The sequence below is a fragment of the Protopterus annectens genome, chromosome 1.part0, assembly GCF_019279795.1.
Source record: "Protopterus annectens isolate FY-2018-M chromosome 1.part0, PAN1.0, whole genome shotgun sequence".
Taxonomy (NCBI): domain Eukaryota; kingdom Metazoa; phylum Chordata; order Ceratodontiformes; family Protopteridae; genus Protopterus; species Protopterus annectens.
Window position 1 is genome coordinate 1948624973 of NC_056725.1, and position 20696 is coordinate 1948645668.

Below are 20696 nucleotides of genomic sequence, written 5' to 3' on the forward strand. Positions count from 1 at the left end.
AAGTGCAGTGTAAACTCCCCCTCCCCATCACCCCCAAAAGGGCTTGTGTCTATCACAGAAGGATGCAGAGACACAGATATCAAGGACATGCAGGTAAAGACAGCCCTCACCAAAGCTAAGAACATAGCATCAATGTGACTGTAGGTTGTCCCAGACTGCGTCTTACACTAGGCCTACAAGAAACTACACCCTCACCTACATTCACTGTCCATACTCAAGTGTATCACAGACTATGTACCCAAAGAATGGCATACACTAACAGTCATCCAGCTCCACAAAGGGTGTGCCAAAACAGAACCTGGAAACCATTGCCCAACATGTGTACTCAGCCTGGTCTACAGAGCTATTGAGCAAATCGTCATGGAACCCATTCACTGAGACATTGGAGATCTCCAGACACTGGACTCTACACAACTTCACCTTGTTAAAGGCAAAGCCTGGCTCCCAAACCTATTTGACTTATTTAAAACAGTTACCATGAACATAGATGGAGGTGAAAGTAGTCCACATAGCCCACCTGGACCTCACTAAGGGCTTACCACACCATTCCCCAATCTGTCATCATGGACAAGTGTACCAGCTTGAACATGAGCAGCTATGTCACTGGATGGGTGGCCAAGTGGCTCACAGATCAAACACACATGTTCATAGTTGCGGGTGCCATGTCCAACTCTAAGCCAGCCACAAATGGCATCACACATGTCTTGGTCCTGGGACCCCACCTGTTCAGTCGATACTGCTCAGAGGTACAGGCAAGCACGGCAGGTGTAAGGCTGAACAGATTTGCAGATGACTGGAAATTGTGGTCCATAATTGACTGTACAGCTGACACAGACATCTTCCAGAAGTGTCTTACAGAGACAGATACCTGGTGTCAAAACAATTCCCTCAAGCTGAATGGCAAAGAATGCATAGTCATCCCCTTTGGGTAATACAAAGTGCACACAAATTACCACATAGGTGGTAATCCAGCATGTACGGAGAAAGTCATTATGGCCCTGGGGACACAGGTAGATAGTAAACTCACCTTTCATGATCACATGGCCAAAGTGTTTAGACATTCCTTCAATGTAGGCCATCTAATGTCACCTAATGCAACACACTTCTTATAGTCTGATGATGTCACCATCCTACAAATATACCTGTGGAAAAAAAAAGTCCCAGTAGTATGTATAGCGTGTAGTGTTAATGCATACTCCTCTAATGTCATGCAGTAGTTAGGTAGGAGTTTGAATCCTGCACCCGGCAACTGTGTGTGTGTTCCCCTTGAAAAGGCGCAACCTTTTAGGAGAGTAGTGAAAGACCTCAAAAGTGGTAATCTAGCCTTTGTCCAGTCTGATGATGTCAGCATCCTACAAATATACCTGCGGAAAAGAAAGCTCCCAGTAATCTGTATAGCATGTCGTGTTAATGCATGCTCCTCTAGTATCATGAAGTAGACTGAAGAAAATACTGCCAGGAACCACCACGGTAAGTAGAGATGAATTTATTTTGAGACAGAACAAGCGCTTTCACGCATTAATATGCGCTTCATCAGGTTACAAATTACACAAAAAATAAGCTCACTTTATATAGTAAAAACAGGTTCAATCAAAACCAATTATCAAATTTTTCAATTAATTAATTAAACATAATTGTTAAAAAGGGGAACACCCATTTTCAGCATCATCTCAGTTAGCAGGTTAAATACTAAGTCATAAACACAATGAACATTTTTTCCCCATTTTAAAAACAATTCTAGACATGTAATATGCAGTGTCAAGGCTTCATAATCTGTAGAGCCGCTAATATCTATCTTTACATTAAAGCATAACCACTTCATGTAGCATATCACATTTGAATAATATAGCTTCTTGCTCTGGATAATGCACATTATATTATTTAAAATAAAACAAACTAAATTAGCTGTCAAGAGCTGATAAACAGCTTACATCTCTTAAATAATGCACGATGTGTTGTTCTGCACAACACTACCTGGACCCGTTGTCCATTATAAATCAGAGCAACTGATAATTTTTGTGATTTTACTTTTTTTGCAATTAATTAGGTCCATAAAAAATAAAAATAAACAAATTTAAAAACAACAATATTGTTATAACGTATAATATACTGCATATTCATATCTCAATCACCTCTTATATAGCGCTTACCGGGAAAGGTATTCGCTACCCATACTGGTCTAAATATAATACATGAACTTATTTTTAAAAAGTAAATCACCACATTCCAGTACTGCTCCAAATGTATAATGAGCTAAACCTGTTAACAGAAATAAGTCAGGACGAGACAGCTCACAGTTGTTATTATAGTTATTCTTCGTGCAACTAGTTGGATCTATAAAGGACGGGTAACATAAAAGCGTCATTATAACTATAGCATATAAATGCTATATAATTTATATCTTGGTCACATCTGAGTGTGACACTTACTATAAAGGTCATCAATAATCATAAAATATTATGAGATAATAATTAAAGCAACCTTAAATTTTGCTAAGTGATGTTAATACCATCGAAGACCATTCCTATATGCAACTGCATCCAAAGCATGGTAATAATAATAACGCTTATGAATTAAAAATGCAAATCAGTTATTAAGATAATATAGCAGCGGATGTTTATGTCTGTATTAAAGCAACAACATAATATGCCAAAGAAAAACAAAACAAAACAAAACAGATACTATTTGTATGGTATAAGTATCAAAGTTTGTCTTAGGCCGACATTCATTTAAATTTATATATACTCCACCTTATTTATGGAACTCGAACTTATAAACAAGGGGGCTAAAAGTATGCTTATTTTAATCATAGACATCGCTGTGATAAATAATATCTAGCAATATATATATTTATTCAGTGTTGACCATATATACACTTTTATTTGAACCTATAGCCTCGTTCATGATAAGAACGAAGTCTATCTTATGGAGCGTATAGGAAATAAGTAAACTGCAGCCATTGCTTAGTAAATCAAGAGTTTTTTTGCGCCCCATAAGAATCTATGCTAAAGCTGATGATTCAACTTCCCGGTATGAACAGAGTGTCTTGTCCGGGTTTTTATGGTCACAAACATGATATATATGAAAGTAATCCCTTATTGATCTATATAAGCAACAAAAGGAAGTGTTAAATCAATATTCAACACACATGACTATTTACTGAAATTATCATGAAGTAATTAGGTAGGGGTTTGAATCTTGCACCAGGCAACTGTGTGTGTGTGTTTCCCTTGGGAAGAAACAACCCTCTAGGAGAATAGTAAAAAACCTCAAAAGTGGTAATGTAACCTTTGTCAAGTCTGATGATATCAGCATCCTTCAAATATACCTGTGGAAAAAAAACTCCCAGTGATCTGTATAGTGTGTTGTGTTAATGCGTACTCCTCTAGTATCATGAAGTAATTAGGTAGGAGTTTGAATCCTGCACCGGGCAAGTGTGTATTTGTGTGTGTTCCTCTTGGGAAGGCGCAGCCTTTTAGGAGAGTAGTGAAACACCTCAAAAGTGATAATGTAACCTTTGTCAAGTCTGATGATGTCACCATCCTACAAATATACCTGTGGAAAAAAAGCTCCCAATAATCTGTATAGCGCGACATGTTAATGTGTACTCCTCTAGTATCATGAAGTAGTTAGGTAGGGAGTTGAATCTTGCACTGGGCAACTGTGTGTGTGTGTGTTCCCCTTGGGAAAGAACAAGGAGAGTAGTGAAACACCTCAAAAGTGGTAATGTAACCTTTGTCAAGTCTGATGATGTCACCATCCTGCAAATATACCTGTGGAAAAGAGAACTCCCAGTAATGTGCATAGCGCATCTTGCTAATGCGTACTCCTCTAGTATCATGAAGTAGTTAGATAGGGTTTTGAATCCTGCACTTGGTGAGTGTGCGTGCTGTATGTATGTGACACTGTTGGTCAATGTGTTGTGGGTTTTGCTTTTACCACTGTATGACATATCAGTATGCATTGCACATGTGAGCTAGCTGTGTGTCAAATACATATCTGTACGTTACCTCAATGATTGCATGTGTGGGAACCCTGCTTTCTCCAAGAACACAGCTGTCCTCCTTGAAAGACTGTCCTGCTGCTTCCCAGACCTTAGGTCACATTTGTATGCTTGTGACAAGGCCAGCCACTGCAGTGATCCCTGGCCTAGGTCATCTGTGTCACACAAAGTCATTACGATTCCTATTGGAATGTGTGAATGAGGGTCTATGGCCGAGGTATATGTCAGACCTGTTCAAATGCAGCAAAGTCTGTCCATGATGACTATTCATAACAGGTGTAGAACAAACTGTGGATATGCATGCAGACCCCTTATTGCTTATGTGATCCACCAAGTGATTCCAAAATACCTTTGGAAATGTGATTAACAAAGGAGAGATGACATAACACTTGGTTGCATGTACACATCGGTACCTGCTCATCACCCCCCAGTAAGGAAACCTCCATAAAAAACTTCTCCAAAGCCAAGTTCATGCTACTCAAGTCAGAAGTGACAAACCTCATGACACCCATGCAGACGGGAGTTGAAAGTTCAACTGCTGAATCCTACACTAAGGCACTGTACGAGCACATCCACTCATGCATAAATCATGCCATCCCAAATAGAACCAAGATGCTCTCATCCAAAATAAAAAAGCCAATCTGGTGGTCCCCTGCCATAAACAAACTTTACAACAAAAGGAAGAAACTGTTGCAGAAAAGAGGAAAATCCCAGGATGCAAAAAACTTCCTTACCAGCCTCAGTAAGAAACTGAGATCCCTCATAAAATCCTCCAAAGCTAGTTACAAAAATAAAATTGCCAAAGATTCCAAAGACAACAACAAGGCATTCTATAACTATGTCAAGAATCTAAATGGCAATGCTCAAATCTGCTCTGAGCTAAAACAGAATGGCATTAAATATACTGATCCCAAGAATATTGCCAGTATCCTGGCAGATCGAGTCAGTGCCAACTTCACCCCCCTCTCACCCCCTAAATGGCCCATCTCAATACCGGAAGATTGCCAAATTCCGGTAATAATGGCCACACAGGTAAAAAACGCACTCTCCAAAGCTAAGAATACAGCATCCATGGGACCAGATGACATCCGGGCTGTGTACTACATGAACTACAATATGAACTGGTACCTCACCTAAGTGTCATGTTTAATCATAGCCTCACCTCAGGTTTCATGCCCACTGAGTGGTGCACAGCTACAGTTATCCCACTCCACAAGGGAGGATCCACCTTGGATCCTGGAAACTAATGTCCCATCAGTTTGACAAGCCTTATCTGCAAGGCCATGGAGCGTATTATCATGGAACTTATAAACAAAGACATTGGCAACCTTCAAACACTGGACCCCACCCAGTTTGGGTTCGTGAAGGGCCAATCTTGTCTCCTGAACTTGATTGACTTCTTCGAATCAGTCTCCAGAGCCATGGACAAGGGTAAGGTGGTCCACACAGCCTATCTAGACCTTGCTAAGGCCTTTGATACCATCCACCACTCTGGAATCATAGATAAACTTACTAAGCTGGGCATTAATCCCTACGTCACCCAATGAGTTGCTAACTGGCTTACTGATAGAACCCACGCTGTAAAAGTAGCCGACTCCAAATCCAGCTCCAGACAAGTGACAAGTGGAGTACCTCAGGGTTCAGTCCTGGGACCGCTCTTGTTTGGCATCTACTTCTCTGAAGTACAGGCCAACACTAAGGGACTCTGGATAACAAAGTTTGCAGATGACTGCAAACTGGGAGCCATTACTGAATCCCCAAATGATGTGGATACTCTACAAAAGGGCCTTACAGAAACATATGCTTGGTGCCAGAGCCATGGGCTCAAGCTCAATGCCAAGAAATGTATAGTTATCCCTTTGGGAAAAAACATGTATCCGTGAATTACCATATAGGTGGCAGTACACTAAACACCGAAAGTTTGATAAGAGACTTAGGGACACAGGTGGACAGTGGTCTCACCTTCGATAACCACATCACCACAACAGTCAGGAAATCCTTCTATGTGGCACACCTCATCACTAAGGGCTTTTATCCAGAAAAAAGGAGGTCATTGTCCCACTGTACTCATCCCTCATTAGACCCATTATAGAATACAATGCCCCGTTTGGTATGTACCTCTCAAGACATCTGCAACAACTGGAAAGGCCACAGAAATACCTCACTAAAAGAATCAGAGGCCTAAAGCAGATGCCCTACGCTGACCGCCTTAAAAAACTCCAGCTATACTCTGTCACATATCGTCTACTCAGAGGCGATCTTTGCTTAACATACAAGGCCATGTCAAACCCAGAGCTGTTGGACATGCTACACTTAAAGAAATCCCAATCCCTCAGAGCCACACATTCCAGGGATCTAAACCTTGTCATCACAATAAACAAAACATGCTGGAGGGATAGGTTTCTGACCCAGAGACTCTCCAGACTCTGGAATAGATTGCCCATACATGTCAAGCAGAGTGCCTCTTTGTTCCTCTTCAAAAGGAACCTTGACAATTGGATGGGAGAAAGGAAATTCACCTTGGGGATCACGTCAGTCACCCTGCTAGACAGGGGTCCAGGGAAGTAAATAGTGTGGGAAGAAATATCCAAGGAATTGTTATGGCTGGGCTTGTATAGGCCCTAGGGCTGATAGCCTAGTACCAACCTATGAACCTATGAACCTATGTGGGTGGCTACTACCTATGTGGTACTGTGGGGATAATATGTTCCTTAAAGGTGGATGACTATGCTTAGTTTGGCTTATAGCTTTACAGCATGGGTTTGACAACAGGCATCTGTCTGTATGATACCCTTGTGGAGGATGTGTGTGTGTTAGAAAAAATATGTATTAATGTGTGTATTATCAATATGCTTAGTGCATTTAGAAGCTTGGAAAGAGTTAACACATTTATTCTATTTCATACTGCATAAATCTGTACAAACTGTTGCTTTCTGACCTTGTACTGTTAGCTAAAATCTTGCTTGTGCCTTGGAAATTTACTGAGACGCAGGTGATTTCTGCTTGCATTAGGAAAATAATGAATAGAACAATAATACTTGTATGAAACTTAGACAAGAAGTTCCGCTGTGCCATGAGAAAATACACAGCTGTAGAAGTTTCAGATAATTAGTACAAAGCCTGATTGAAAATATGAACTGCAATCAGCATTTGCTTGTATCTGTATTAGAAAAGTACCTTGAAAAGTAACACTGTACAATAGACGCTTGTAAACGGATTAATAGTCACCAAGGCCAGGTTGTTTTTCTGAAAAGTTTATCACAAATCTAGTCATGTCAGCAGAAAATCTGAAGTAACATCTGTTGTAGAACAGTACTGAAAGTTGTGTTTGATTACATCAACTTAGAAGGCCATGTCTTGTAAAATAGTATAAGAATGAACATACTTCCTGTTAGTAGTTAGACAAATCCTTGTATTTGCATGTTTTTGTCTCCTTGCTGCAAGTAAATTAAAGTGCCTTAACTGAACCTTACGTGTATTGGTCTTTGAAGTTTTTTCCTTTGACAGATTGGTCCTTCGGACTGGAAACCTTCACTTCGCCTCGGATCAGTCAGGCCAGGTGGCTTAAAACCGTACGGGGAAGAAACCACATCAGTTCTTATTTGAAAAGTCCTCTGAATTAATTGTCGTACAAAAGAGGCCAGCCACTTTCTGATCTGCGACTGAAGGACGGGTTTACTCGAACCGGGTGATCAATCACGAAGGCTCAGGTAAGGTGAATCTACCTTCTTTTCTGTTTTAGATCAGGGACTAGATCTGTATTTGTTCTGTTAAGACTTTATTTATAAGTCAGGGACAGAAAGATTACTGTCTTGTCATAAATCAGGGAAACAGAGCAGGTAGGCAGTCATTCTGAAGAGACTATAAAAACATCTGTGGTACCACGTTAAAAATAAGGTGTTACGTAACGATTAAAAGGGTAGAACAAAATGGGTAATAATTGTACAAAAAGGTCCCAAAATCCGCTGTTAACTGAAGACACGAAATACATGCAGTCACAGCGTGTTGATAATATTAAATACTACTCAAAATGGGTTAATAAGTATGAATTTGATGGTAAACTAGAAAAATCCTCACTTGTCAAACTTGTCAAACAGCTTATAACTGATTCTAAAGGTTGGGTAAAAAAGCAACGTCAATTAGGAATTCCTCAGGCACACAGGTGTATTGAGGAAGTAAACTGAAGGGAACAAAAGAGTAATAATTCAAAAGCAATGTTTTTAGATAAGGAGGACAATAACTTGGTAATAGCATCAGCCCCTCCACCTCCTTTACCAGAATATGAGGCAAGTGAACAAATTACTCCACCCCTGCGATATCCTGCTGTCATTGCAAGTAGAGACACTACAAAAGCGAAACCGTTTGTTAGAGATCCCGTCGAGACCAGGTCTCGAACACGGGCAGGAAACTCAAAAGGGGACATTGAGTTATATCAAATGGGGAGAAATTCACGATATATGAGTGAAGAAGAAATATGCCCACTTATAGAAGTGCCTAATCCTCAGGCAGGGCAAGAAGGACAGGACCCAACTATTCTAGTGTATAGACCCTGGACTCCGGAAGACATCCGGAAAGCCACTGAGGGAATTCCCCATCCAAAAGTTAATTTTAGAAAGTTCTTAGAAGATTTGCAAGGAATGAGGCTGAGTTATAATTTAAATGGAGAAGAGGTAGAAAAAGTAGTCAGACAAATTGTGGGACCAGATTGGCACATGATTAGTGGTGACTGGAATCCCCGTGATATTGTGCTCAGGCCCCTCCCACATAGTAGCGCAGAGTTAGACAACAGAGTGAAAGGTCTTACAGACCGAATCTCTGAGAAATGGAAGCCTAGGGCAGACTGGACTTGCATTAATCAATGCATCCAACAGGAAGGTGAAGCTGTTGACCGATATTATGCCAGACTATTAGAATGTTTTAATAACCATTGTGGAATGCAGGTTCCTGAAGATCAGACACATGATTCCCCATATGAGCAGCAGTTAAAGAATGCATATTTGAAAGGCAGTATTGCACCTATAAGCAGCTTTATTACAAAACACATGGTAGATCATAGTACAAGCAGGTTACAGTCATTGCTTGAATATGCTAGACATGCCGAAAGGCATTTTAGTAGCAAAAAGAAAAAGAAAGCCCAAGTATTTTCTGTAGAAGATGGAGCAGAAGTATATGTAGTACAGTCCGGGAAAAAGGGCAAGAAAAATGCCCAGGGAAACAAACAATCTGATCAATGATCAGAGGACTTTGAAGGGCGAAAGAAAAGGGGTGAATGTTTTAAATGCGGTAAGAAAGGATACTTGGCAAGGGATTGCAAGAAAAACAAGAAGGTAACCACGAAGGATAAGGAGGGTGAGGACTGACTATATGATAGTCAAGAATCACTAGAAGGGGATAGCGGAGAAAGGACAAATGAGCATGTGATAGAGGAAGTAGAGAATGTGACAGAAGAAACAGAGGAAGTGCAAGAAGTCACGGATAGTGAAGAAAATGAAATATTGGATTTGGCTTTATTGAGCTTAGAGCTCTATTTAGCAGACACGAAACCAGAAGTTACACTCCTGGTAGAAGGGAGGGAAGTCAGATTCTTGTGTGACTCAGGGGCATCACGGACCCTGGTACATCCCTCCAAACTACCAGAGAATTCAGAGTCACCTGATTACATATTAGTGAAAGCAGCTAATGGACAGCTGTATCGGGAGCCCCTCTCCCATAATATTGTGATAACTGATCCTGTTTCAGGATTGACCCAGAAAAGTAAAATTGTTGTATCTGCAAAATGCCCAGTAAACCACTTGGGCAGAGACCTTACGCAGTTATTTGGTATAGCAGTAGTTCCGACTATACAGGGTATGGAAGCCCAGCGACAAATTGATACCTTTGCAGTGCAATCGGAGGGTGAAATGTTTTATTAGTACAGCCAGGACTTTGTTACGACTAGTCCAGGGGCAGTGACCGAAGAGTTGATGAATGTAGCCATCAGCAAGTTCCCCTCCCTTGACATTGATAAACAGCATTTGTTGCACTGTACTCTGTATTATTGTAATACATCAGGACCTGATAAGGAATATGAGCAAGAATTGTTTAGAAATCGTGCAAACAGATTGGTATTACGTAATCTGTACTGGGACATAGAAGGGAACAGTGTAGTCAGCTGTTCATTGCCCCAGGAGTTCCTTGCACTTTATAAATCTAATCGATTACCACATGTTAGCTTAACTAAGGACAAGAATGTAAAATGGGTAGACTTAGGAGAAAAAGTCACGAGATGGGAAAAACAGAGTTAGAACTGTCAGAACAGGGAATACAAATGCAGAAGCTCAATTGGATAACTCAGACCCACCCAGCTGTACACTTGCAGTCTAGCAAGAACAGCTGATTGGCACTCCTATTGAAGAAGGAAGACAATACCTTACAGAATATACCAGAAAATCTCTGGTCAACAGGAAAATCAGATGTAGGACTTATTCGTACAGCAGGACCAGTTACTATTACACCAAAGTCAGAATTTAGACCACAAAAGAGACAGTATCCCTTAAGAAAAGATGCAGAGGTAGGAATCAAACCTATTATAGCAGCTTTACTTAAGGAAGGGGTGCTGGTGGAATCTCCTGATTCACCATGTAACACACCCTTATTTCCTGTTAAGAAAGCGAATGGAGAGTGGCGTATGGTCCAAGATTTACAAGCTGTAAATGATGCAGTAATACCTAGGGCACCTACAGTGCCAGACCCACACACCCTGTTGAATGATTTAAAACCTCAACAGAAATATTTTTCTGTGGTAGATATCAGCAATGCGTTCTTTTTGATACCGATACACACTGACAGCCAGCATTGGTTTGCATTCACATTTCAGGGGAAATGGTATACATATACGCAACTACCACAGGGGTATTGTGAAAGTCCAACAATATTCTCACAAGAAATGGCAAGCAACTTGGCGGGATTTACCCCACCAAGAAGTAGTCAGATTTTGCTTTATGTTGACGATATCCTGCTGGTGTCCCCCACCCAGCAAGACTGTAAAGAAGATACCATAGCACTATTACAATTTTTAGCTACTGAAGGACATAAAGTAAACAAAAATAAACTGCAGCTTTGGAAAAAACAAGTTAAGTACCTAGGATATGTAATATCCAAGGAAGGTAGGGCATTCGATGAGGACAGAAAAATAGCAATTTTGCAAGCACCAGAACCCACTACCAAGAAGGAAATTATGTCCTTCCTGGGTACGACTAATTTTTGTTGGAGTTGGATTCCAAACTATGCCTTGGAATCTGCACCGTTGACTAACCTGATTTATAAAAAACCTATGGCAGCAGAGGATTTATTACAATGGACACCAGAAGCAGAATCTGCTTTCTGCAAACTGAAACAGCTAATAGCATCCTCATTAGTTTTGGGATTACCAAACTATCATAAACGTGTTTTCCAAACTGTAGATTGTAAGCAAGGTTATATGACATCAGTGTTAACACAGCAGCATGGGGACAAGCAACACCCTATTGCTTATTATTCATCACAACTAGACCCAGTGGCATGGTCTTTACCTCACTGTGTACAAGCAGTAGTTGCAGCTGCAATGGCAGTACAGGCTTCGGCCTCAGTAGTGTTGTTCCACCCTCTCACATTGAGAATGCCTCATGCAGTCATGATTATTTTACTACAAGAAAAGGTAGCATATCTTTCCCCTGCTAGGCATCTTTCCTGTATGACTATATTGCTGAGCCAACCTCATATGACAATTGAACGATGTACGACTTTGAACCATTCTACCTTGCTCCCAACCCCTGCAGATGGCACACCACACAACTGCCTGCAGGTGATTGAGCAAAAGACACTGCCTAGAAAAGACCTTATGGATGTTCCCTTGGATGATGCTGAGGTGACATACTATGTGGACGGCTCATGCAAAAGGGGTCCTGCAGGACAGAACCTAGTAGAATATGCAGTAGTTTCTGACACAGACATTATAGAAGCGAAATCTTTGCCACATAGTTTATCTGCACAGGCAGCAGAATTGATTGCCTTGACATGGGTACCTTAGCAAAGGGTAAATGTGTGAACATTTTTACTGACAGCCAGTATGCTTTTTCTACTGTACATGTTTTTGCGCAACAGTGGAAAAATCGAGGAATGATAACATCTACTGGCAAACCAATCAATCATGCACAGATTATTTTAGATCTTTTAGAATCTATTCAGTTACCTCAGAAAGTAGCTATTTGTAAATGCACAGCTCATACCAAGCAACAGGACAGGATTTCAAAAGGTAATGCGAGAGCTGATACAGCTGCAAAACAGGCAGCTTCAGAAGTATTTCTTTTGAATGAGGAACTACAACCCTCTGAGATTTTAGACTTAGAAATGTTAAAGACAATGCAAACACTTACTATGCAAACTGAAAAACAAAGATGGGTAAAATGAGGAGCAATTCTCGAAAAGGGGCTGTACATCTCTAAAGAAGGGAAACCGATATTGCCGTCTAATTTGTTTAGATATGCAGCTTTGTTGAGCCATGGGCAGTGCCATGTCTCAACAGGGGGGATGGTACAGCTGGTGAACCAAGTGTTCATGACGTACGGATTTACAAACTACTCTAAAAAATTTGTTTGTTATGCCACATCTGTAATAAACATCATGCACAAAGGGGCATTAAAGCCCAAGCAAGGGAGTTTCTCTACACCACCGTATCTGTTTCATACTATTTGTATGGATTTCATAGAGTTGAATAAATGTGAAAATAAGAAGTATTGTCTTGTCATTGTAGATATGTTTTCCAGATGGGTGGAAGCCTTTCCGACTAAAAATCCAGACGCTACAACCGTGGCCAAAGTTCTTGTTAAAGAAATCATCCCTAGATTAAGCATTCGGAAAGGATCTATAGTGACAATGGCACACACTTTGTGAATCAGACCATACAGCAGTTAAGTAAACATTTTTGCATTTCTCTAAAGAATCATTGTGCGTATCACCCGCAATCAGCAGGGCTAGTAGAGAGGCATAATGGGATTTTAAAGAGTAAGCTAAGAAAATTAATGATAGAAACACAGAGAAACTGGGTGTACTGTCTGCCCCTGGCACTGTTGAGCATGAGAACTGTTCCAAATGCAAAAGGATTGACTCCTTTTGAAAAGCTCTTTGGAACGGCTTACTATATACCTCAGTGGAAATCTCTCATTCCCGCAGACCAGGAAGCTGACAGTACATTAGCAGAATATATGCGTAGTTTGTTAAATTTGAAACATTTGTTGCAGTTAAATTCTGTTTCAGATAAAGAACGAACCAGACCATCAGAAGTGGCAGTGCCCCCTGGAGCGTGGATCTGGCTGAAGATAGTTAAGAGGAAAAATTGGGCATCTCCGAAGTGGGAAGGTCCATATCAAGTGCTTTTGTCAACACCCACTGCAGTCAAAATTGCGGAACGCGCCTCTTGGATCCACCTGATGCACTGTAAATTAGTTAAAAACTTTGAACCGGACAAAAATTTTGTTACATGCCAAGAGCAAAAATGATAGAGTCCAGAAGAAACAGGAATGCAGAACAACCCTTTCCTCAGAAGTATTGCATAATCATCCTGTTAACTGTATTAGTGACAATAATCTTTTTGTTGTGGCCTTTTCTTTTCCCAGCCACGCAGACTGAACTGAATAAACGTGAAGCGTTACTCATAAACTGGTATCCAAACTTTAACACTTACCAGGCAATTAAATATGTGTATGCTGAGACTTTCAATGTTTCAAATTGCTGGATTTGCACAGCTTTGCCAACAGCATACGGGGGGTTATTAAAGACTACAGTTCCCCTAGGGGTCAATGAGACTTGGGAGAACTTGATTTATGATACCTCAACCATCACAGCACAAGATAAAATAGCATTGCACTTGTCTGTTCCACAAAAGGGAACTGTGTGTTTTTATAAAAATGATACTGTTCAGGTGGGTTGGAGCAATTGCAATGTGACTGTTCCTTATAGATGTTACACTAAAGGTAACAAAGTAGATCTTTATTTTAATAAAAACTATAATTCATTTCTTGGATTGATGCACAAAACACTTGATGAAGTAAAACATAATTCTGTTCTTTATAAACAGTTGTTTCATGCAGGGCGAGTGTACATTCATAGCAAGGTTACTATTAAAGTAGAGGATTGTCATTTTGTGTGTGGCAGAAAGGCATACAAATGGTTACCTGAGAATTGGTCCGGCAGTTGTTTTTTGGGTTACCTGGTTCCGGCCATACGACGCACTGCAGTTTTGCCTCATGGGAAAATTCGAAATGTCCGAGAAGTCATCAAGAAACCTGTAAATCCAGTGGGACAAATTGATGCACGTTGGAAAGACCATCACTCTCTAGGCAAAGGACTGACACACATGGACTTGAGTGATAGCGTTATATCATGGGCAGGCATATTATCAGCATATGGAGCAGTGAAATCGATCTGGGAGCTGGGAAAACTGTCGAAACTTCTCAAAGTAATGAGCAACGCAACTTTTTCTGTTCTCGAATTGGTGACCGATGAACTGAATGCTATGAGAACTGTAGTGCTCCAAAACCGCATGGCTCTCAACTTCACCCTAGTGGCGAGAGGTGGTACATGCTCTTTAATCCAAGAAGAATACTGTTCGTATATTCCTGACCATAAACACGAGATAGACAATCACCTTGAGGTAATTCAGCAAGTGTCGGCCATGACCAAACCAGGCCCAAACCCACTGATGGACTTTTTCCAGAAATGGTTTGGGGGGTGGGGTACCATCCTAATGAGCATCCTGATTGCCATTTGTGTAGGTATGCTCCTACTGGGAGTATGTGTTTGTTGTGGTATCCCCTGCATGAAAAGACTGATTAAAGACCTTATAGACATGTCAGTTTCTGAAACCTTATATCAAAGTACTGAGTTTGAAGAACTGTTAAAAGACTAAAAAGCTTTCATAAGTCTAAACTGAATGACTCTCTTAACAGCAAATCCTGAATGGAAGAGGTTAGGAGAAGAAAACAAACTGTTTATGCTTATCTTGAAAGTAGAATAAAAGTATTACTAGGGGGAAATGTTACAAAAATATGTATTAATGCATGTATTAGCAATATGCTTAGTGCATTTAGAAGCTTGGAAAGAGTTAATACATTTATTCTATTTCATACTGCATAAATCTGTACAAACTGCAGTTGCTTTCTGACCTTGTACTGTTAGCTAAAATCTTGCTTGTGCCTTGGAAATTTACTGAGAAGCAGGTGATTTCTGCTTGCGTTAGGAAAATAATGAATAGAACAATACTACTTGTATGAAACTTAGACAAGAAGTTCCGCTGTGCCATGAGAAAATACACAGCTGTACAAGTTACAGTAATTAGTACAAAGCCTGCTTGAAAATATGAACTGCAATCAGAATTTGCTTGTATCTGTATTAGAAAAGTACCTTGAAAAGTAACACTGTACAATAGACACTTGTAAACGGATTAATAGTCACCAAGGCCAGGTTGTTTTTCTGAAAAGTTTATCACAAATCTAGTCATGGCAACAGAAAATCTGAAGTAACATCTGTTGTAGAACAATACTGAAAGTTGTGTTTGATTACTTCAGCTTAGAAGGCCATGTCTTGTAAAATAGTATAAGAATGAACATACTTCCTGTTAGTAGTTAGACAAATCCTTGTATTTGCATGTTTTTATCTCCTTGCTGCAAGTAAATTAAAGTGCCTTAACTGAACCTTACGTGTATTGGTCTTTGAAGTTTTTTCCTTTGACAGTGTGTCATCTGGAGAATGCATTATAGGCCACAGTATGTATTTCCAGACGTAGACGGACATATCCCTACTGTGATTGCTTGTACCTAAGAGAGCTATATGCCAAACAGGAGTGGTCTCAGTAATGGGTGCAGGTGAATACCAGTGGTTACTGGCATTGTATAGTACCTTAAGGATACAAATGTTGCTGTGTGTCTTACGTCTGTGTGTCGGTTGTCAAGACATCATCTAACGATTGGTTATGGTCAGGCTGTTGAAGTGATGTATACCACTAGAATGCAAAACAATGACAGATAGTAACAGTATCACCCACAGCACAGTGTCAAACCATGTCATACACACATGTGTAGTCAGGTTCCGGAATGTGTGTAGTACAATGCATACTGGCCACCAATAGAAACTATGGAGTGTTACTGTGTAATACAGAGCATGTCACCATGGCCATGTGTCCACTATGCACATACATGCAGACAGTGCGCCTCCACTATGTTCACAACTGTACACCTGCAAATCTGTGCTACACACATCCCACACATACTGTCCACTCTCTAACACATGCTTCCAATACTGCACACATCAGCCAAGTGGCACGTGGCCAGACAATACACAATTGGAACCAACACTGGTGTAAACAACACTACAATGACAATCATAGCTTTAATGCATCATGCCTGCTCAGCTACACCTTCAAGCATATCATTACACTCTACAGCTGACAACATGCTAACATTGCTATACTAATATATAGACACCCTGTGCATCAGCACCATGGTAGCCTGTTCCTGCATCGATGTTACAGATGACAGGAGGCGGCACAGGTTTCATCATATGCACAGGGTGTGTTGCTGGTTCGCCAGAGGCCTACATTGAGCCATCCAATTGACATGCATGTGTGTGTGTGTGTGTGTGTGTGTGTGTGTGTGTGTGTGTGTGTGTGTGTGTGTGGCAAGAATACTGGAATGGGCCAATGTTGCTGTAATGTGTGTGGGTATGTGTTAGCCCTAGGTGTCTGGAGTATGTGTGTGTGTCTGCATGCACACAGTTCCACCATGTGGCTGCCATATATGGGTATTTGTGAGACAGCCACAGACTGTACCTGCGAGGCTTTACAGATCACCATCTCTGGCCATGGAAACAGTACCTGTGCCTGGCAGGAGTGCTACTGACACTATCAGGTACTAAGCCAGACTGGGTACTATCCCCAGAGGTGGATGGATGTACACTGGACACAGGTCCCTGCTGGGACTGTCCAGAGCCACGTGCACGTGGTCTTCTAGGACATTCTATGGACAGCCCACCCCCAACATTGCTGGGACTGTTACTGGCACTACGGGAGTGGCTGTGGCTTGAGGGATGTCCGCGGCGACTGCCAGCTGCTGATGTTGCTGGCATATGTCCACGTCGATGTCTCAACCATCCCGCACTATCCTGACACATGGACATGACATTGCGGAGGATATCTAATGTCTCTCCCCAATGTCTCTCAGTGACCTCGGTGTAATGACGGATGGCACCTGCTTGTCACGGATACTGTCAATGATGGCGGTGTTATGGGCCCTCTGTGCCCTTAGTCCCTGTCTGGTGTACCGCTCCATACGTGCCTGTGCCTCCATGACAGCCTGGAACATGCGTGACATTGTCAGACCTGTGGCACATCTGCCAGTAGCATGATGAGCAGTAGTGCTCCTACGAGAACCCCTGGACATCTGTCTATGTAGTACCCTTACAGACATCTGGGTATGGCTGCTGTGTTGGGATGCATGTGCCATGGAAACCACACTGTCCTGGCCAATGCCAACTGTACGCTGTCCCTCAGCTATGGGCATTAGTGATGGATGTATTGGCAATATGACTGTATGCATGGATGGGGTGGACAGATGTGTACTGTCGATTGGTGGCCCAATGACAGACCCTGGCAAACACGCCTGTGCCTCAACACACCTATCTTCATTATCACTATGTGGCTCAGTGACATCAGTTTCCCTGCTGCAGTGAATCAGCCCTACCACAGCACCTGTGGGAGGGAGACAGGAAACACACTTTACGACCTGTACATGATGTTGGCACACATGCACACATGCACACATGAACACATGAACACATGCACACATGAACACATGCACACATGCACACAAATACACTCCTCACTACAGCAGATACTCACACACACCACCAGCAATCCAAAACATACTTAATAGTGGTTGAAGGTGGATTACAGTATCACAAGGCAAACAGTCATATCACACATGTCAGCATGCAGAAAGTTTGTTGCTCAAGACCATGCAGTGTGAGTGTAAACAGCCCATGTTAATAACAGTATACATGGCTTTGATGCATGTGTGTTGTTGTTCGGTGATTGGCCTCACCCTGGAACACAATGTGTACATGGACACAACATTGCTGTGCAAGTATTAAAAGGTATGCAATGTCCTGTGCACCATCACTCACAGGAATACATACCATGGCTGGATGTGTATCTGTGTGTCACATAAATATCCATTTCTGATTACAGTGTCTGTGTCTGTAGCAGATAATTGTGGACACAGGTTTAGCACATGCATGCTATGTATACACACAGGATGAGTGGTGCATGTATACGTGATGGAATACCATTGCTCAACATGGCCATTGTACAGTGGGTATGGTGAGTGTAGGACATATTGTGGACATGCCAGTGCCAGCCATGACATGGCATGCTACAACATGACTGCAGCATTAAACATCACACATACCCAATGTGTGTAATGTGATCTATACACTCAATAGCATTGCAAGACATATATGTGTCACTTTGTACAAATGGTGATTGCTATGCATATTGTGTATAGGTGCATATGTTTGCACACACGCAACATTGAGGTGCATAGCAATGACTACTATATGTAGTACTGTGGTCACTGTAACTGGATGGGGTGTAGTACCATGAGCCATCATCATCATGCATCATGTGGTTACTCAAGGCTACTAATGTGAGCCAGACTGCCACCTAGCATACTGTACCTGAACTGCAGTACTGTGGCTACAGTCACAATTACACAGCTACTTGTTACATGGGTTTGTAAGGTGTCCAATAGGGAGCATTGCCTAACATGAATGTGTTATGTGTTGAAGAGTGTCACACAGCCCCATGATAGACCTCTACCCCTCAGGTATATTATGTGCACTGTGTGGATGACATGTGGGATACTGAAGTGTGACCTTACAGTGGGTGTCTGGATACACTATGTGTAGCATGTTAAGGTGTATTGTGTATGACAAAGTTGTGTATGTTGTGTACGGTGTTGCCACAATTGTGTATGATGCTCTGTGTATTGCATGTGATTGAGGAAGCTACTGTCATTACTGAGATGTGCATAGTCTCACAGCAAACATGCACTGCATGCATTATGCGTAGATGTGTTACATGTACATGGCCTACACCTCAACTATGACATGCACATTTCATTAGCAATATTAAAATTATAACACACTCACCAGCATCGACTGGCTGACTTGCTGTCATACCAGTGGGACCTACAAGAATATGAGACAGTTTGTCAGTGGGCACAACTGTGCCATTGCTACTGTGAGTTTGTTAAACTACAGTAGTAAACTACAGTAGTACAACAGTCACAGGTCACTTTGTACAAAGTACAGATTATATTCCAAATATCAGTATTGCACAACACTATGCAGCACAACTGCTAAACTCACAGTACACATCTCCCATATGCATAATCTACCATTACAGGTAACAGTAGTCTACAGATAGGTCATGTTACCTGCATGCTCCATGTCAACATGCTGGGTGGCTCCGGCCTCCATGATGACACATGTAAGTTGCTGTTCCTGTTGTTGGCCAGGAGCCACCATGCTTATGAGCAGCTCCTCCATGCTGGTGAGGGGGGTGAATGGCTACCTCACCACCTGTGGCAAGCTGTTGTCGACGGATATCAGACGCACGGTGCCGGACATGTCTAATTAAATCACTGCAGTGATGGTGTACCTGCTGATATGTCCAGTTATGCATGCCTATGTCATTTACCCGATGAACAAGATCTTGCCACAGTGCAGTCCGCTCATGCTGGTCCTGGCTGGTTCTAGAGAACAGCAGTGTGTAATGCTGCACCAGGTTGCTGTGTATTTCAGCTTCCTCTGCAGCTGTATAACACAGATTTCTTTGGTGAGACATGCCCCTGGAAGACAATTAAACAAGATGTGTGAGCAAGTCATGTGGCACAGTTAACATCCTAAAGTACAGATATCAATTGACTGTCATATTTAGCATCCGAGTGGTTGTCAGAGGATACACATGTTCAATACCACATATTAGTGCTCAGGCCACAACTGGCTGACAGTGCCTGGCACGCTCTATATATCAAATCATGTTCTGCACAATAGTAAAGAGAAGCCAGTATGTAAGACTACACACCAGTACATGGCACACTGTATGTGACACAATGCACCACCTAGCCACAGGAGGTATATAGCAAGCTAATGCATAAAGAAAGATGTCATCCATTGCAATGAATGTAAAATACAGTTACAGTATTACCAGTACACCACACTAGTCATTGATGCCAAACTCCTGCCTAACATATGTGCACAGTTGTTAATATAGGTGGCATACTGCTGTACTAGACTATACATGTTGCTAGATACACACGTATACCCTGTAACACAGATATGATTGAGGGCATGGTACAGGCATAATTACACACACATCAGACATACATACAACACACAAATGTATGCCAACCCAGATGAGCTTTACCTGTGCACCATACAGTACTGTGTGTCACTACTTTCAAAACCTTATGTCTGAGGTATGTAATCTGTGAGGACTACAGGGAACACACAAAACAGGGTTTCCAAGCAATGTGAACATACTCCATACTGTACTGTTTAGGCCTACAGCTTCAGGTAGTACTACAGTTCATATGGGAGTTGGATTCACCAGCAGTACCAC